We start from the raw sequence: 17,076 nt of genomic DNA, 5'->3' as shown, positions 1-17,076 counted from the left end.
TGTATTTATGTCTGGATGTAGCCATTAAAAACAATGCCACGAGAAAGAACTTAATTTTTATTTTCTCATGCAGTCTACTACGTAGAAATCTTTTCTTTATAAGCAATAAATTCCACTGCATTTGATAACATTACCTCACTATCCTTTGGCTGGCTTCCAATTTGAATTTCACAATTAAAGACACGAATACAGAATGATAGCATCATGTCACTAACTTCCTAGATTCAAATAATTTACTTCTTCCAGTTAGTTACTAGTTAATGCAGTTGGGAAATAAAGCAATAGGTGAATAATCCTAGAAACTACTACTCATTTTTTGCAGATCTGTTCATGTGCAGAAAAACAGAAAGGTAATTATTAATATATTACCCTAACCGAAGTAAAGTTTCACTACATAAGAATACTCTAATTACAAAAGCATATTTATGAAAGCCGTGATTTGTACTAAGTGGTTAAACTAAGCTACGGTGCTACACGTATAGAGCGAGGAGGGGTAAAACAAGGCTTTGTTACTCGGCAGAGCTGTTATTATACACAAACACCCAGTGAAAATATGAAGTCCTATTTCACGTGAAAAGTGTAAGTGTAGTTTTCAACATTATTATTGTGACTGACGGACAGAAAACCTCTCTTAGGCAAATAATTCTGGAAGGTCAAATCTGGTCCACAGTAGTTACACTGCATCTCTTCACCCAAGGTCCCCTAAACTGACAAAGATGAAGAAGAGGTCAGATGTCTACCGCGGGCCGTGCGTGACTGCCAAGAGCAAGGCGCCCTCCCAAGAACCATGAATTGCTACAGGTGAATTAAACCCTCAACATTAAGTCGTTACCTTTACATCAGCGAGATCTCTCACCTCTTGAAGCGCTGCTGGCAGGACTATGCAAAAGTCAGTCTTGAACTGACCGTCACCGTGCTTTCTCGCCCAAACAGATCAAACTTAACTGGAGAGCTGCTTCATGGACAGGATTACCTGCCCAAGTTGCAACAGCCGCGCTGTGGCTCTGGACCAGAGACCCAGTATATCTTCAGGACCAGCTATATTTACATGAAAAAAAAAAAATTACCCCTGCAGTTTCCAGCTGATATATACACAATTTGATGCAGCAGTACGACAGCGTTCAAAGCAATCCCGTGCTTCAACCCTGAATTCAAGCACTGCAATTAAAACACTGTCAAACAAAACCGTCATTTCTGCCTATGCCAATTGTCAAAAGAAGGTAATATTTCTGCCAAAACTTTAGAACAACAGCCTTGAAGGACAGAGAAAAATGCTATTCCCTCCTTTTCATTACTTGGGGGGGACGTGACATGACACAATGAAGCTGGTGAGGGGTCTGGAGCACAAGTCTGATGAGGAGCGGCTGAGGGAGCTGGGGTTGTTCAGTCTGGAGAAGAGGAGGCTGAGGGGAGACCTCATCGCTCTCCACAACTACCTGAAAGGGGGTTGTGGGGAGGTGGGTGTTGGCCTCTTCTCCCAAGTGACAAGCGACAGGACAAGAGGAAATGGCCTCAAGATGCGCCAGGGGAGGTTCAGGCTGGATATTAGGAAAAATGTCTTTCCTGAGAGAGTGGTGAAGCATTGGAAGAGGCTGCCCAGGGAGGTGGTGGAGTCCCCATCCCTGGAGGTGTTCAAGGAACGTGTGGCCGTGGCACTGCGGGACATGGTTTAGTGGGCATGGTGGGGTTGGGGTGATGGTTGGACTTGATGATCTGACAGGTCTTTTCCAACCTTAGTGATTCTGTGATATGCAAGGAAACACATCGCAGTGGAAAACAGTGGGTTTGTTTTTACTGATTGTCTAACAACAATCAGTATTTCTTTTAGATAGTCCATCTGAGGAAAATGATGTGTATGCCAAATGAGGCCTATAAGAAAATCTGAAAGTTAACCCTACTTTTATCTAAAAAACGTCATAAAACCCACCGGATTTACAGCGTCTCAAGCCGTCTGCTGGAGTCACTACCTCATTTTTAGGTCCTAATACAACATCACTTTCAGCTTCACAGCTCCAAGGCCTATGCATCACTTGTTGTTCTCCCACAACCGCTTATTTCTGAACTACAGATTTCAAGATAGCTTACTTCAGTAATTACCAACAGAATTTAAAGTTGTCAGCTTCTTGGCCCAGGAAGAACTTACAGGTCCAGAGCAAGCTTTTCCAGCTGACCCAAGAGCCCAGACAGCATTTTTTAGAGACAAGGTAGAGAGGCACAGGACCTAGACTTAGTCATTTCCAAGTATTTTATCCCTTGTCTAATTTCAAATGAGAAGAACATTCTTGTCACGCCTAAGAGCATGAGCTAAGGTGAGCAGATTTAATCATACTTAAAACAAACACATTAGGGAAGAGAAGCAAGTTTCACTAATAAGCTACGGTGGAATAAATGCCATTAAAAGTAAGTTCAAAGACCTTTAGTGTTACGAGGTTTCCAAAGTTCACAAGTGTGTATTAAAAGTCAGCATTTCACCTCTGGACGCTGCCTCTAATCCGTTTTCTAAAACTGCAATGCAAGTTTCCCAGTAACAAAAATACAGTACAAGTTCCTTTGGACACCGGCTGCAGTTTGGCATCTTTCGTAAAAACTGGTGCAGTGACCACGTTCACTTAAATCGCCACTACAAGCAAAATATCAGCCCTCTGTGCTGAAAGGATAAAGCATAATAAATGTTTAATCTTTGACTTCAAAAAAAAAAAAAGGAGTAATTTTAATACAGCCACACACTTCAAAATGCAAAATGAAATTCCTCTTGCCAAACTCTTTCCTCCCCATCTTTCCAGCTTGACTCCTCTAACCTACTTTATCCTGCTCTCCTGTTGCTGTATTTCAGCAAATCTGATCCAGAAGTACAACAGATGCTCTTGTGTTCAGCAAACAGCAACACTCAAAAAGGTTCCCAACTAGTTTTAGTCCCTCAAAGTCTCTGCTACCTCCACACTGAGCCAAGACATCCATTAAGGTCATTAACCCAAGATATGCAATACTGGTTGAACCAACGCCATAGACACAAGCACACAAAAAGTGTTTTCAAAAAACTGAAACAGAAGCGCATTAAACACTACCTTTGTTCTAACACAAGCTGTTTGCTTGTTCTTATACTATTTTAAAATCTACTTAAGATACAGGATGCTGGTTTATAGTCTAGCTCACATAAATTTCAATATTGCTATAGTTGAAGTGACCCTAAAGTATTACTGTATCAGAATATTTGGCAAGTTTTTGCCTTACAATAAGCATCCGAAGGCACATCTATTGTTTGCAGTGTTAGGCTTGATACAAAACACACCAAAAATTAAACCAAAGAAGTCAATTTATTATTCATATATTCTCTCTTACCAAACACGGACAGTTTCACAGATACGACACTGCAAGTGATGAATCCTGCAAACCAGGATTAAGATTCCTCTTGAAGTCATGCAAACACACACCTTTTGAAAAGGAATGTAAATGCAAAAGGATAGAGCTGAGAACAATATACCTCCCTCCACCGCTAGTTACCCTGTAAGATACAATCTACGTGATTAACCAGATATAAGCACTGGGGTGGGGTGGGGAGACACTTGGAAATTTTCTTTGCTTTCACCTTTCACTTCTTTGCCTTTACAATTTATAAGCTATTTCTTGGAAATTTTTTTCTGGGTTTAAAAACGTCTCTTGAATCCTAAAGGACGCAACCTCCACCCTAGCACACATTTATGTTTGATGGAGTGGAAAGAGACAAGAGAAATAATTCTGGTTTGTACCTATAGTCACTTGCACTCACAATTTATGATTTCAAAGACACTTTTTATATCCATGTATCTACAAATTAATTATTTTGTGTTTATTTGACTTGAGGTTACCATTACGAGCTCCAAACTATAATGTAACATAGCTTAGTTGAGCCATGGTCCTGCATGCAACATTTTACAGCACTGACATTTCTGTCTAGAAGTATTTTAGGTCACTAAATATACAGACTATAAACTAGGCAGACAGTTTATGCATGTAAAGTGACCCAATCCTTAAAGCAAGACTGGGAGCAAGCGTAATGTCCTTAAAATGGTTATTCCAGAAATCATATCAGTACCAGAGGAGAAATACTAGACTATTTCCTCCCTTCTCAATATTAAAGATATTTAAGAAACAAATTATGCAAATTACAATGTTCAGTTCCTCTGTATTATTATAAAATATTGAGTTATATGTAGTGTGAAAAGCTTTAGCTCATCTTATTTTCAAGAGACTTAAATTCAGTTCACCTCATTATGAGAAAAAGCAGATATATGCATGCGCACACTCCACCCTTCCAAAAGTTGTCTTTGGGTGGTATAAGCATTCTGTGCAGCGGTTTGTTGGGTTTTTTTTAAAATGTAGTTTAGAGTAGAAGCAAGTAGGCTCAATTTGCCAGTAGTTTAATACCAAGTTGTGTAATTTGGTGTAAAGTTTGAGCGGTTGCTACTCTACCTCCCTGACGATGATTTCACTCAGGGCTTTAGTGTTCTTCCCACACCCCTCCTCCACGTGTTACAGCTCTGATCAATGACATCGAAAGCGCTGTAAGGAATACACCCCTACATTATGTCATGTGCCAGTGATACAGTTGCCAGCTGAAAAAATAAAACGAAAGCCTGGATGTGTTCTTCACGGCTAGAAAGACACTTAAATTCACCTTTATTTTCAAATTTAAACAGAATATGTGGAAGTAACTTGGAATCGCAGCATTTACACCTTTCTTAAATTATGCATGATCATGTTCACTAAATGCCTTTTAACTGACATGGGTTTAATTTGGATGCCTGATTGCAATGATTTTTCAAAAATAGAAATGACTATTCCTCAGAAGAGCACCGAGCAAGTTGGAGCGTGCCGCTTTTTCGCTTCTCTTTGCCTATGCTTTTATTAGTTCTTTAACATTCTTCCTTTACTTCTCGATTTCAGCTTTACCCTTGTCTGCCTTGAGCAAACAGTTCCTGCAACTTTTGACAGAGATCTCACTACCGTAATGCAATAAATTACACAAAACAAACAAAAAAACCCCATATAGGCGCTGCCTAATAAACAGAGGCTAGGTCTAGACTAGGCGAGGTTTGCCGATATATCTGTACAAGCCAACTCTCCCTTCTGCACTTGCAGCTGAAGTAAACTTTGGTCAATATTAACAACCCTGCCAACAAGAAAACTTTCATGGTAGCCTTCCCGCACCAACACCAACTTTGCAAATAACATAAGGGACGATACCCTTAACACTACTTCAGGTTTTCTTTGGCCATCTTTAAGAGAGTTCACTTTTTTGCTGTTCAAGTAATCTTTGCGTACAAAGTTTTTAGACTACTCCTAAACTGAACACGTCCTTTCTAACCTGAGGTCTCAGGTTTTCCTGTGCTACAAACAGGATGCAGACCCTACAGTGTTTTTTAACTGAGCCTGCAGGGATAAGCTTCATAGCTTTTTAAAACACTGATTATGCTCTTACGTCTTGGGAAAAGAAAGACTGCAGACTAGGAAAAGAGCAGCACTGTGTGAAGAGAAAATCAAGTCAAGATATGAGCACACCGAAGAGGAGGAAGAAGGGTTTACACAAGACAAAGGGCCTTGAGTATTCCCTCTCCGCTGGCTTAAATCATATATAGATACAACCTGCATTAAAAAAAAAAACCAAAACAACAAAAAAAAAACCCCAGCAACAACAACAAAACCCAAATACACGTAAGCCTTGAAGGACAACGTGCATGAAGATGGATTTCTTGAGTCAGCCAGGAAGATGCAGAAAATGAAAAGCCATGAAAACACGATGCTAGATACCCAACATGCCAAGCAGAAGATAGAACAACACACTTAGTTTTTCTTAGAAAGAAAAAAAAATAAAAGGCAGCAGCGAGGAGTCATATCAAAGGCAATTTAGCAAGAACAAACACAGAAGACTGTGGAACCTGTGAAATATCTTGGGAGAGTTTAGAGACCCTAATGATCCTGCAAGGACAATTCTTACACATAACTGCTTTCCTAAAAGCTCTTACCAGCCATCAAAACTTCAACTAAAACCAACTTAATAAGCTCCTATTGATCTCCACCAAAAAAATCTTGGTATGGTCTTACAGTCCACTTCAGACACAGCACGATCTCCGCCAGAACCCGCAGGGAAAGTCTCTGAACCCCAAAACAAATCCCCCTCCATTCTAACAGCACTTAGTGCACCACAACATACACCTTCATACTGACCTGTTCACAGACTCAATCACAGAATCACTAAAGTTGGAAAAGACCTGTAAGATCATCAAGTCCAACCATCAACTAACCCCATGCCTATTAAACCATGTCCCACAAACAGGAATTTTTACCTGTAATAACGTTTATGTACAAAAGTTTTCCCATGCTCTTGAAAGGTGGTGATTCTTATCAGTAACTTTAAGAAATATTAACATTAATGAGCGTAAAACAATTCTGGCTAGAACCTCTTCCCAACAGCTTGCTAATTTTACAGCATCTTCCATCTTGTTACTTTTGCAAGAGCTCAACTGATCAAGGCAATGCAGTTTGGTGCTTCAATTTATAAATAAAGATTACGGTCACAGCGATTCGTCTCGCAAGCAGTCTGACATTTTTAGACGTTCAAATATATCACAAGAGCAAAGCTTAAATACTGAAGAGCTTCCTCCCATATTCACCTTCGTGCTCATGTTTCATTCAGAAGCGACAAGGACTGCAAACATCATACAGTAAAAACAGTCTACGCATCAAGGACTGTTCACACGCATTCATTTCCTGCGTGTGACAAAATCACTACCCTGCAAAAGTGCCCCCTCAATCTAAACCTGATATAAAAAAAAAAAGATAAAGGGCACAGATATATCTGCTAGCGATCTAGATTCCTACTATGGTATAGCGTTGCAAACACTATTAGCAATGAACAATACAGCTCCTATATATTTCATTCCAGATGCCTAAATATTGACAAGGCGCACTGACTCACTTCCACAGCCAGCAAGAATGAGAACTTTCTCATTAAAGCCTAGAAAAGGATTCATACATGATTTTTCTGGTTCAGCTAGGAAATCTGAACTGTAACAGCCCTAACTCACAGCAAAGAATTTATACCTCACCAAGAGTTAGTTCCGCATAAATTCAGTATCAATTTCAGAAATTTTTTAATCGGTTTTGACCTCTGATGACTGTGACAGGCATGTCTGGTACAGAAGTGAAACAGTTTAACCTAATTTTGTAGAAGTTAAAATTGATGCACATCCCCAACAGCCACACTTAAACCCTGCTTCTTGTTGATTTAGCTTGCACCATTAAGTTTTAAAGCTAAGCCTGCATTAGAACCTAACAAAATCCATTTAATTAATTTACTCAAGCACATACGTTTTGATTTTATGTTACTCCTACCAGTGATGGCACTCCAGCAAAGACACACTTTCAGAGATAACAAACTTTTCCAAAGTTATCTCTGAAAAAAAGCACAGTAAGAGAACAGTCTGTTTTCTTCCATGCAGAAATTTTTAAAAAGTGTTTTCAATTCTACAGCGAAAAGTTTCTCCTTTGGCTACCCTGAAGCAAGAAGAACATTTGCCCGTGACATTATTATCATGAAAAGCAAGACGGAAAGACTAGCAGCTAACAAAACAAGAACTATTTCCTATAACCCTCTTTTTTCCCCTCAATTCAGTCCTCCAAACTTTAGATAAAACTTCCAGATGACAGTCTTCACAGCCCTGAGACTAGAGGAGCTTGCAAATTTACATATAAAATTAAGTTTAAATTACAGAGCAAAACAGGGTGAACTAAGGTCACACCAACAGCCTTACTTCTGAACTCTAATCCACATTAAGATATTGTCCAACCTTAAACACACAGAGCAACAAAAAGCCAAGTTACATCAGATGCAAATTAAAAATACCAACAAGAAGTTTCTGAGTTCAGCTATGGCTGAAATTGCATTCCTAATAACCCAAATTCTTGCAGCTCCCTGCTTTAAACTCAAAAACCTAACTTTTGTCTACCTTGTATATTAATGAATCGAATACATCTGGGTCCCAGTAGCAAAGCCACCAGCAGCTCCATGAAAACGGGAGATGAGAAGCATGTCCGTGTCTTCAAAAGATCAATACGTTACCAGAGCAGAGTGAGAAGCTGCCCGCACTGCAAAACCTTTCAGTCATCATGATCCTCACCATCCTATGTGTGAGTAAGAAGTTTCCGTTTCTCCTTCAGAGTAACACCAAGTTTGAGACATACAGCAACATTAGATCTAATGAAATCCAAAGACAAGGAGCATTTTATATCACCGTCAGGTACTTCTAATTCAAAGAAAAACAGAAGTCAACACTATTGAACTGATATTCAAATCTAGTGCATAACTACAAAGACCTCAGAGAAAATATATTTGATCCTTTACTCTTAGAACTGTAGTCAAGCAATGCTTCATACCTGCTAGACCAAGCTACAGCAGTGAAACCTTCTGACTCCAAAATCAGAATAATCAAAAGGGGAAGGAAAGGAGATTACATTAATTTTTCCCGAGTTTTTTTAAGAACACCACATCGAAGTTATACTCTTTATTCAAGAATCACAGAACATTAGAGTGGTTTAGGCTGGAAGGGACCTTTAAAGATCATCTAGTCCAACCCGCCTGCCATGGGCAGGGACGTCTTTCACTAGGCCAGGTTGCTCAAAGTCCCGTCCAACCTGGCCTTGAAGACTTGGAGAGATTGGGCATCCACAACTTCTCTGGGCAACCCGTTCCGGTGCCTCACCACCTTCATCGTAAAAAATTTCTTCCTTATGTCCAACCTAAATCTACCCTCTTTCAGTTTAAAACCGTTGCTGCTTGTCCTGTCACTACAGACCGTGGTAAAAAGTCTCTCTCCATCTTTCTTCTAAGTCCCCTTTATATACGGAAAGACCTCAAGGTCTCCCTGGAGCCTTCTCTTCTGCAGGTGGAACAGCCCCAACTCCCTCAGCCCTTCTTCATAGGCGTACCAGCCCTCTGACCATTTTCGTTGGACTCGATGATCTTACAGGTCTTTTCCAACCTTAGGGATTCTGGGATTAGTGGCCTCCTCTGGACCCAGTCTAACAGGTCCATGGTCCATCTTGTGCTGGGGACCCCAGAGCTGGATGCAGTGCTGCAGGTGGGGTCTCAGCAGGGCAGAACAGAGGGTGAGAATCACCTCCCGCGACCTGCTGGTCACGCTCCTTTTTACAAGTCCAGGATACAATTGGCAAAGAAGGTACGGCAATCTTGAGGATAAAGTACAAGACACCCCAGCTCTGGCAAAAATTTGCATATGACTCTATACCAGTTTCCTGAAGTGCAAAATGGAATTAATATTTTCCTATTTTCACAGTAGCCTTCACTTATTTTTTTTTCAAGGTTCACAGATGAAGAGGGATTTGGAAAAAAACTTACATTAAATGAAGTGGAATGTAATAGATATTTGGTTTATTTAAAAAAATACATTTGATTTCGACCTGTATCATTTATAAGAGGTGAGGTAGCAACATGACACAGTTCACTGCTGTGGCATGAGAGGTTCTGTGGGTAAAAAGAAAATTGTCAGAAAATTACCCACTGGGACATGCATTATTTCCTAAAACAGTGCTTTTCCCAGCAGCTGTACTGCAACCATTCCCTGATTAAACCTCATAACTACTCACGCTGGATAATGCAACGAGTGTTTAAATCTAACAATGTTCCTCCTCTGTAGTTATGTTAAAGGCTACAAGTTACAGCACCACAGCAGGGCACATCAGCTCAGGACAATTTTACTACCAAGTCATTTAGTCATGTCGGTAACAAGTCTGAACTGTATCGTTGCAGAACCATCAACAGTCAATTTGTAGTTGTTCTTCCACTGATAAACCTATAACTCTTATAATAAAATAGCGAGTTACTTATGTAGACAAGCTGAACAGCTTTCTGTAATTTTCCAGCCATTACATTTTCTTGCCTTTTCCTTACTGAAAATTCTCCTTTAACAAGTAAAGGAAACTCAATGGTCTCCGTAATAAATTCAAAACATAGGAGTTTAAGTTTGCACCCTATATAGGTTACAACTTTTACCTACGCCTCTAAACGTTGGTTCCAAAAACCATTTCTTTACATGAAGATTGTCTTGAAAAATACAGTAATTAAAACGTTTTTATCAGTTTACTCTTGCCAAAAACCAATGCTGGCACCAAAGTAGTCAGTTTAAACCAAGTTCATGCATTCCTAAAGCACATGCAGAACTTCCAAGACGAAGCTTTCCAGGCTCTTCTTTCCCCCAAGCTCTGTGCGGCAGTAAGACTGTACCTGAAGGCTGCTGGGACTGCCGCTGCACGTCCTCCCGGCATGCCCGTCCAAGTGGGACACCTACTCTGTTTTCCTCCTGATGCACGAGACAGACCCCGTTGGACACCACGGGAAGTACAACAGCACGGCCACCTTACACTTCCATCTGCTTCTGCCCTCGGCAAGTTAGAAAATCCTGGCTGAAAAGCGCAGTACACGACATCGGTATCCACCTGTAACACACTGACAACCTCTTCCTGGGACAACCCCCTCACTTCACGTTCACGATACACATTTTGTGATGTTGAGAGTGGTATAAGCGCAAGTGGGACATCTTTAAAGCTGCTTCATCCACTAGGAATTTTTTAAAAAACACAAAACTTCAATGCCAAGAGCGAAGACTCCAGGTATACCCAATTCACGCAACCCCTGACGCCCAGGACGCGACTCATCATTAAGCCAGGCCCTACTGAAATAACTGCGACTGCACAAAACCAGGCACTACTTGAGAAACGCAAGAGATGAAAAGCAGTACTCGGAGATCTTAACATATAAATTGTAAGAAAACACTTTTTAAGCTGAATATCTGAGATAACTTTCTCAAAGGACTCAGTATTGTTTTCATAACAATACAGCTAGAATGTAAGACCTTACGCTCACACTAAGAATAATCTAAATTCAAAAAGCCACCCCCAAATGAGTATCCAAATAAGGGTGTGCATCAATTTACCTTAAATTATTTAAATTAAAGCAATGCAATTTTCTCATGCCAACAGTCCAAGTAACAGGCCCACGTTATAAGGCAAGTTCAAACCAGTGTAAAAAGGACTAAGGTAGAAGAAAAATCATTTAGTTAAACCAGTACAACTGTTTTGTCAGCCGAGGAGCGGGGTGCGTACGTGTAATTTAGGTGCCTAAACTAAGAAACTGTTCTTTACGCGATCCCTGAATAGGCAATGGAAGAAGTTTCCTCCAGAGGGGTAATTCAGAGCAGAAGCCTAGTTCAGCTGCTCTGAGCTATTGTCGAGTCACCAGGACCTGCGTGCGCTCAGCTGAGAAAATAAGAAGCTGTTAAAGCCAGGCACCGAAGCTGGATTCTAGAGTTAGGTGTATAAATTACTCCTGAGATCAAATGTGTTCCTCACGCCTCCATAGGACAACTACGTCCAGTGTTTCAATCGCACCTCAAATACATGGTGATAATACAACGGCGAAACGTAACCAATCTTAAGAACCAAAGCAACTAAGAAAGATGTAAAATAAGAAGTTGGGCAACAAATACTGAGAAGCAAGATAAGTCGCAAAGCAGGGGGGAAAGACTTCTTTCTAGTAGAGTCACCGGCAAAGCGTCAATGCAACGCAGACATCAATACACAACATCGCAGCCGTTCACCGTGAGCATCTTTGGAGTAAAAACTATGTACCACGGTACCTCGAAGTATCTTACTACTTCTCCAGAGAGGATGCATCCCGAACACCCTCCATTATCAACGAAATACCAATTCACAATATGGCATCACAACCAGTATTTGGTCTAATTTAAGTTACACGGCCACTAGGTATTTCTGGTCCCCACGGACCATTCCTCCTAGTCCTGCCAAAAGGATTTCCAAGACAGACTTTTTTGCCCGAAAGTAGCCTCAGGGTATGTGTGTGTATTAGGGGGGGAGATATATGATTATATATGAACACATATACTGGGGAAAAGGTTGTTGAGGAAGTCAGTAACAAAATAAATGAAAACAAAATAAGGTAGAACAAGTAAGTACTGGGTCCTCTTAGTGCTGCCTGACAAGTATAGAGATAACCTAGGGTTAAACTCCTTTCTCCTCAAAGGCACAGCTGGAGGATTTAAATACAAAGTGGGGGAGACAGCACGTGAGTCTACAAAGGAAAGGAAAGAGTATTAGGTGAGATCATAAAGCAGCTTTTAATGACAGGAATATAAGATCAGAAGGGCAAAAAACCATGGTGAAGGAAACAGTTACTGGGAGGAAGAAAACTGAAAGGGGAAAGGTAATAGGGGGATAATGATGGTGATGGACTATAACTTGAAGAGGAAATAAGAAGGATGGGAAAAGGATCCCAGTAAGGACACAGCTTTCAGCGGCAAAGTTACTGGGAAACAAATGAGGTGATTCTTTGCAACGACAAAAAACTGCAGGGCTGGTCATCTGGATGGAGGCAATAAACGCACAAAAATCCAAACAGACAGATAGAAGGTTACAGGAGGCACCTTCCCTGGCAAGGCCACAACAAGGAGGGGCAACAAGAGGGAAACCTGGTGCGCAGTCCTTGACAGCGAGAGAAACCTGGAGAAGGTGACAAGGAGGAGCTGGGGGAAACATCCCCCAGCAGCCACGATGGTACTGGGGACCTGGGGGAATTTCTCCAGGTACAAGCAAACAGCTCCTAGACAGAGCTGAGTGTCACTAGGGCCTGGGGATGGCGGGGATACGAGGCAGGGAGGAGAAGGAGGAGAGAAAGCAGGTGAACACCCGAGAACAGTGCCCAGGGAGGTCACGGACAAAAGCTCACGGGGAGAAGGGAGCAGAGGCCGGGGAGGAGCAGGGCCTGCGGTGCCTGGGGTGGGCAGCCCTGGGCCTGCGACCGGGGGGCAGAGCGGGGCTGCGGGAGGACGGGCCCGAGGGGCCGGGGTCTAAGAGCCCGCGGGGCGGGAGGGAGAAGCCAGCGAGGCGGCCCCGGCCATGCGGGGGCCGCGGTCACGGGGGAGGGCAGGGAGGCGGAAGGGAGGGCCGGGCCGGGCCGGCACGGGGAGGGAGGGAGGGAGGGAGGGAGGGAGGGAGCGGGCAGGCCGGCCGGCGGGCCGATCCGGCGGGGCCGGGGCAGCCGGCGGGGCGGGCTCCCGCGTCCCAACGGGGACGACGCATTTTGAGTGCGCAGTTAGCGGCCTCCCCGCTCCGACCCGGCCCGCGGCTCCCGCGGCCGGATCTGCCAGCGGGCCGGACAACAGCTCCCGCCGCCTCCCCTCGCTCCGGAGCCAGGTGCGCGCCCGGGAGAAGAAAGGCGGGCGGGCGGGCCGGGCCCGGCCTCCCCTTCCCCCGCTCCCGCTCCCCGCGGCGTGACTCAGTGGCGGGCCCCGCTCCGCCAGGCCCGCGCGGCCTCAGCCCGACGAGGCCGCCGCCGCCTCCTCCCGGGCCCGGCCCGGCCCGGCCTCGCTGCGACACAACGCCGCGGCCTCCCCGCACTCACCAGCATCGCGCGTCCCGCAGAGTCAGGCCGCGTCCGCCCGCCCCTTCCGCCTCCGCCAGGCCCGGATCTGCCGCCGCCGCCGCCTCCCCCCAGCGCGGCCCGGAGAGCGCGGAGGCGCCGCCCCTCGCCGCCCGCCCCGCCCCGGCCCACGGTGCGGGGAGGCCCCGCGGGGTGGCCCGGCGGCGGGGTGGGGGGGGGGACCCGGGCCCGCGGCTGCCCGCGCCGGGAGGGCCCTCCCGCTCCCTCCCCTCCCCTGAAGGCGGGCGAGGGGCGCTGCGGCGGCACCGGACGGGGCGGCAGCGTCGCGGGGCCTCTCCCCGCCCGCACCGCCGGCAGAGCTCGGGGTGACCTGAGCGAGGCCGCTCCCTCCCTCCTCCCCGCAGGAGGAGAGCTGGGGCAGGCCGGGGCTTGGCTCAGCCGCGCTGGGGCTACCGAGGGGCCTGGGGGCCGGCTGGGCTTAGCGGGGCTGGGGGGCTCGGCCCCTTGGCGGAGCCTGCCCGCCGCCATGAGCCGCTCGGCGGCGGGAGGTCGGCGGCGCGGGCGGGGGCCACCCGCCCGCCATCTCCTCGGCCTCCAGGCCCCTGTCCTGCCCGAGGCGTCACCGCTCCGGCCCCCCCCTCCAGAGTTAGGCCAGCGCCAAAAGAGCTGTCGGATGTGTTTTGGGATGACACCATTAGACGTGATAACATCCATAACTAAGCAGCTGCTGCTGTATTTAGGAGAAACACGGGTTCCTCGCGTGTCCCGGACATACTGGGCTGTGCCATACCCAGTCCCACAGCCTGAGTGGATGGTACGGCTGCGTGTTAACAGCTTGGCCTTGTCAAGCAAGTGTTAAACCAAGCTGCGAGGCTCTCCTGAATTCCCCGCATCAAGAGTCCTTACCTCGAGGTGAGGCTCTCCTCCAAATTCCCCACATCGAACCTCGAGGTGAGGCTCTCCTCCAAATTCCCCACATCGAACCTCGAGGTGAGGCTCTCCTCCGAATTCCCTGCATCGAGAGTCCTTACCTCGAGGTGAGGCTCTCCTCCAAATTCCCCACATCGAGAGTCCTTACCTCGAGGTGAGGCTCTCCTCCAAACTCCCCGCATCGAACCTCGAGGTGAGCCTCTCTTCTGAATTCCCCACATCGAACCTCGAGGTGAGCCTCTCTTCTGAATTCCCCGCATCAAACCTCGAGGTGAGGCTCTCCTCCAAATTCCCCACATCGAGAGTCCTTACCTCGAGGTGAGGCTCTCCTCCAAATTTCCCGCATCAAACCTCGAGGTGAGGCTCTCCTCCAAATTCCCCACATCGAACCTCGAGGTGAGGCTCTCCTCCGAATTCCCTGCATCGAGAGTCCTTACCTCGAGGCGAGGCTCTCCTCCAAATTCCCCGCATCAAACCTCGAGGTGAGGCTCTCCTCCGAATTCCCCACATCGAGAGTCCTTACCTCGAGGTGAGGCTCTCCTCCGAATTCCCCGCATCGAACCTCGAGGTGAGCCTCTCCTCCAAACTCCCCGCATCGAACCTCGAGGTGAGCCTCTCTTCTGAATTCCCCGCATCAAACCTCGAGGTGAGGCTCTCCTCTGAATTCCCCACATCAAGAGTCCTTACCTCGAGGTGAGGCTCTCCTCCGAATTCCCTGCATCAAGAGTCCTTACCTCGAGGTGAGGCTCTCCTCCGAATTCCCCGCATCGAACCTTGAGGTGAGGCTCTCCTCCGAATTCCCCACATCGAACCTCGAGGTGAGCCTCTCCTCTGAATTCCTCACATCGAACCTCGAGGTGAGGCTCTCCTCCGAATTCCCCGCATCAAGAGTCCTTACCTCGAGGTGAGGCTCTCATCCGAACTCCCCGCATCGAACCTCGAGGTGAGCCTCTCTTCTGAATTCCCTGCATCGAACCTCGAGGTGAGGCTCTCCTCCAAATTCCCCGCATCGAGAGTCCTCACCTCGAGGTGAGGCTCTCCTCTGAATTCCCCACATCGAACCTCAAGGTGAGGCTCTCCTCTGAATTCCCTGCATCAAGAGTCCTCACCTCGAGGTGAGCCTCTCTTCTGAATTCCCCACATCGAACCTCAAGGTGAGGCTCTCCTCTGAATTCCCCACATCGAGAGAGTCGTTACCTCGAGGTGAACCTTGCACGGAAAACTTCGATGGTGATTAGAGTGCAGCTGCCATAACAACATAGTTAGAAATCTTTTTGTAATCGTGAATTTCAGATGGATAAGAAAACAACCTGGAAAACAACATTGCAAAGAGACCAGGGTAGAAATTGAAAGAGAGGAAGTTTTGGTGTTCAGCTGTGAGCTGGTTGGAAGATGTGTGAAGGTGTTTGGTCTGACTGATTTAGGGATAAGTAGTTACACGAACCTGTTTGCAATCTGTGAACAAATTTCAGCAGAAATACCTAGTGTAGGTAACTTATGATGATAAAATATAAACTCCCCAGCATATTTCAATCGCCTTTCTGTGGATTGCAAGTGGGGCCGTTAATTTTTCTTTTTAACGGTATGAAATGGGTGATGCAAAATCATACTGAAGTTTAGACGGGTTTCCGAAAAGTAATGTTTTGGAGTCAGTCCTGTCTTATTTATTCCTGAGGACTGTGGAATGATATTCCTGGAGCTGTGCTGCAAAGGAAAAGAATGGGGTTTGCGTATCCTTGGTATTGTGCCATTCTGAGGTTCTCTGCACTGTACTCTCAGAAACCACGCAGATTTTCCCTGCCGAGATGAAGTCAGATTCCGGTCTGAATTATACCAGGAGACATTTAAAGCAGCTCAAAGTTGTGAGAGGTTCTTATGCTTTACGTTAGTATAAAGAGTTCAACCCAGAAAATGCAGTAGCTGCGTAGGAAGGGAAAGAGAAATGGGGAAGCGATAGGAAGAAACAGAAGATTGCTTTGCTCTGCAAAATGCTTCACTTGCATCCCAGCTCCACCAGCTGTACACCATTTTTGAAAATTGGCCTTCTCAAAGCTAATGGTCTTTAGTCACCTAAGTACTTGAAGAATTATTTCCCTGTATAATAATGCCTTACTCCGGCACCGCCTACTGAAGTGGACGCAAGCAAAGTCATTGACACAGCTCTTCTAATGAAACAGTGCTGGCTAAGCACCTGGGAAGCGCTGTCGGAGGAACTGGTTTAATGTGGAGCAGGGACACTCTCTCAGTCGGCTGGGTGGCATCGCAACGCTTATATTCATTTTGCCCGTGTAGACATACTTTGCAAATACCATTCCCAGGCATGACTAAATTTCTGGCTTGCTAACGTATGTGAGTTGTGCTAGAGGAGAGTTTGTGTTAGTCATGCTGGATGCTGCATCAGGACGGCCAGTTCTGCGTGGTGTGTTAAAGACTGGGGAGAGCGAGGGCAAACAGAATAGTCTGTGGGAGACAGGAACCAGATCCAAAGCAGGGTGGACTGATCATAAAAAAATACGGACTGATTTTTCAGTCTTGGAAAGTAAGCTTTAATGCCGTATTTTACAGCAGTTGTATTTACACAGAAGTAAAGCCATCGTTGGTTTAAATCCTAAAATGAGGGGACGATAGAGCCGTGGATAAGCAAGGAAAGTGGAAGAGAAATGACAGGAAGGGAAGAAAATATGGGGAGAAGGAGG

At 45.6% G+C, this 17,076-nt stretch overlaps 1 protein-coding gene across 1 annotated transcript in view; it reads right to left on the bottom strand.

The window, feature by feature from the left end:
* CUL1 (cullin 1) overlaps positions 1-13,503 on the bottom strand; it is a 56,055-nt gene extending 42,552 nt beyond the window's left edge. The window contains exon 1 of the mRNA XM_059818327.1: positions 13,472-13,503. The gene's annotated coding sequence lies outside the window, so the exon portion shown is untranslated. The remainder of the gene's footprint in view (positions 1-13,471) is intronic.
* Between the last annotated feature and the right edge of the window lie 3,573 nt (positions 13,504-17,076).

The sequence above is a fragment of the Gavia stellata genome, chromosome 6 (assembly GCF_030936135.1).
Source record: "Gavia stellata isolate bGavSte3 chromosome 6, bGavSte3.hap2, whole genome shotgun sequence".
Classification (NCBI taxonomy): Eukaryota; Metazoa; Chordata; class Aves; order Gaviiformes; family Gaviidae; genus Gavia; species Gavia stellata.
The sequence above is the reverse complement of the archived record's forward strand: the minus strand, read 5'-3'. Positions and strand labels throughout refer to the sequence as shown.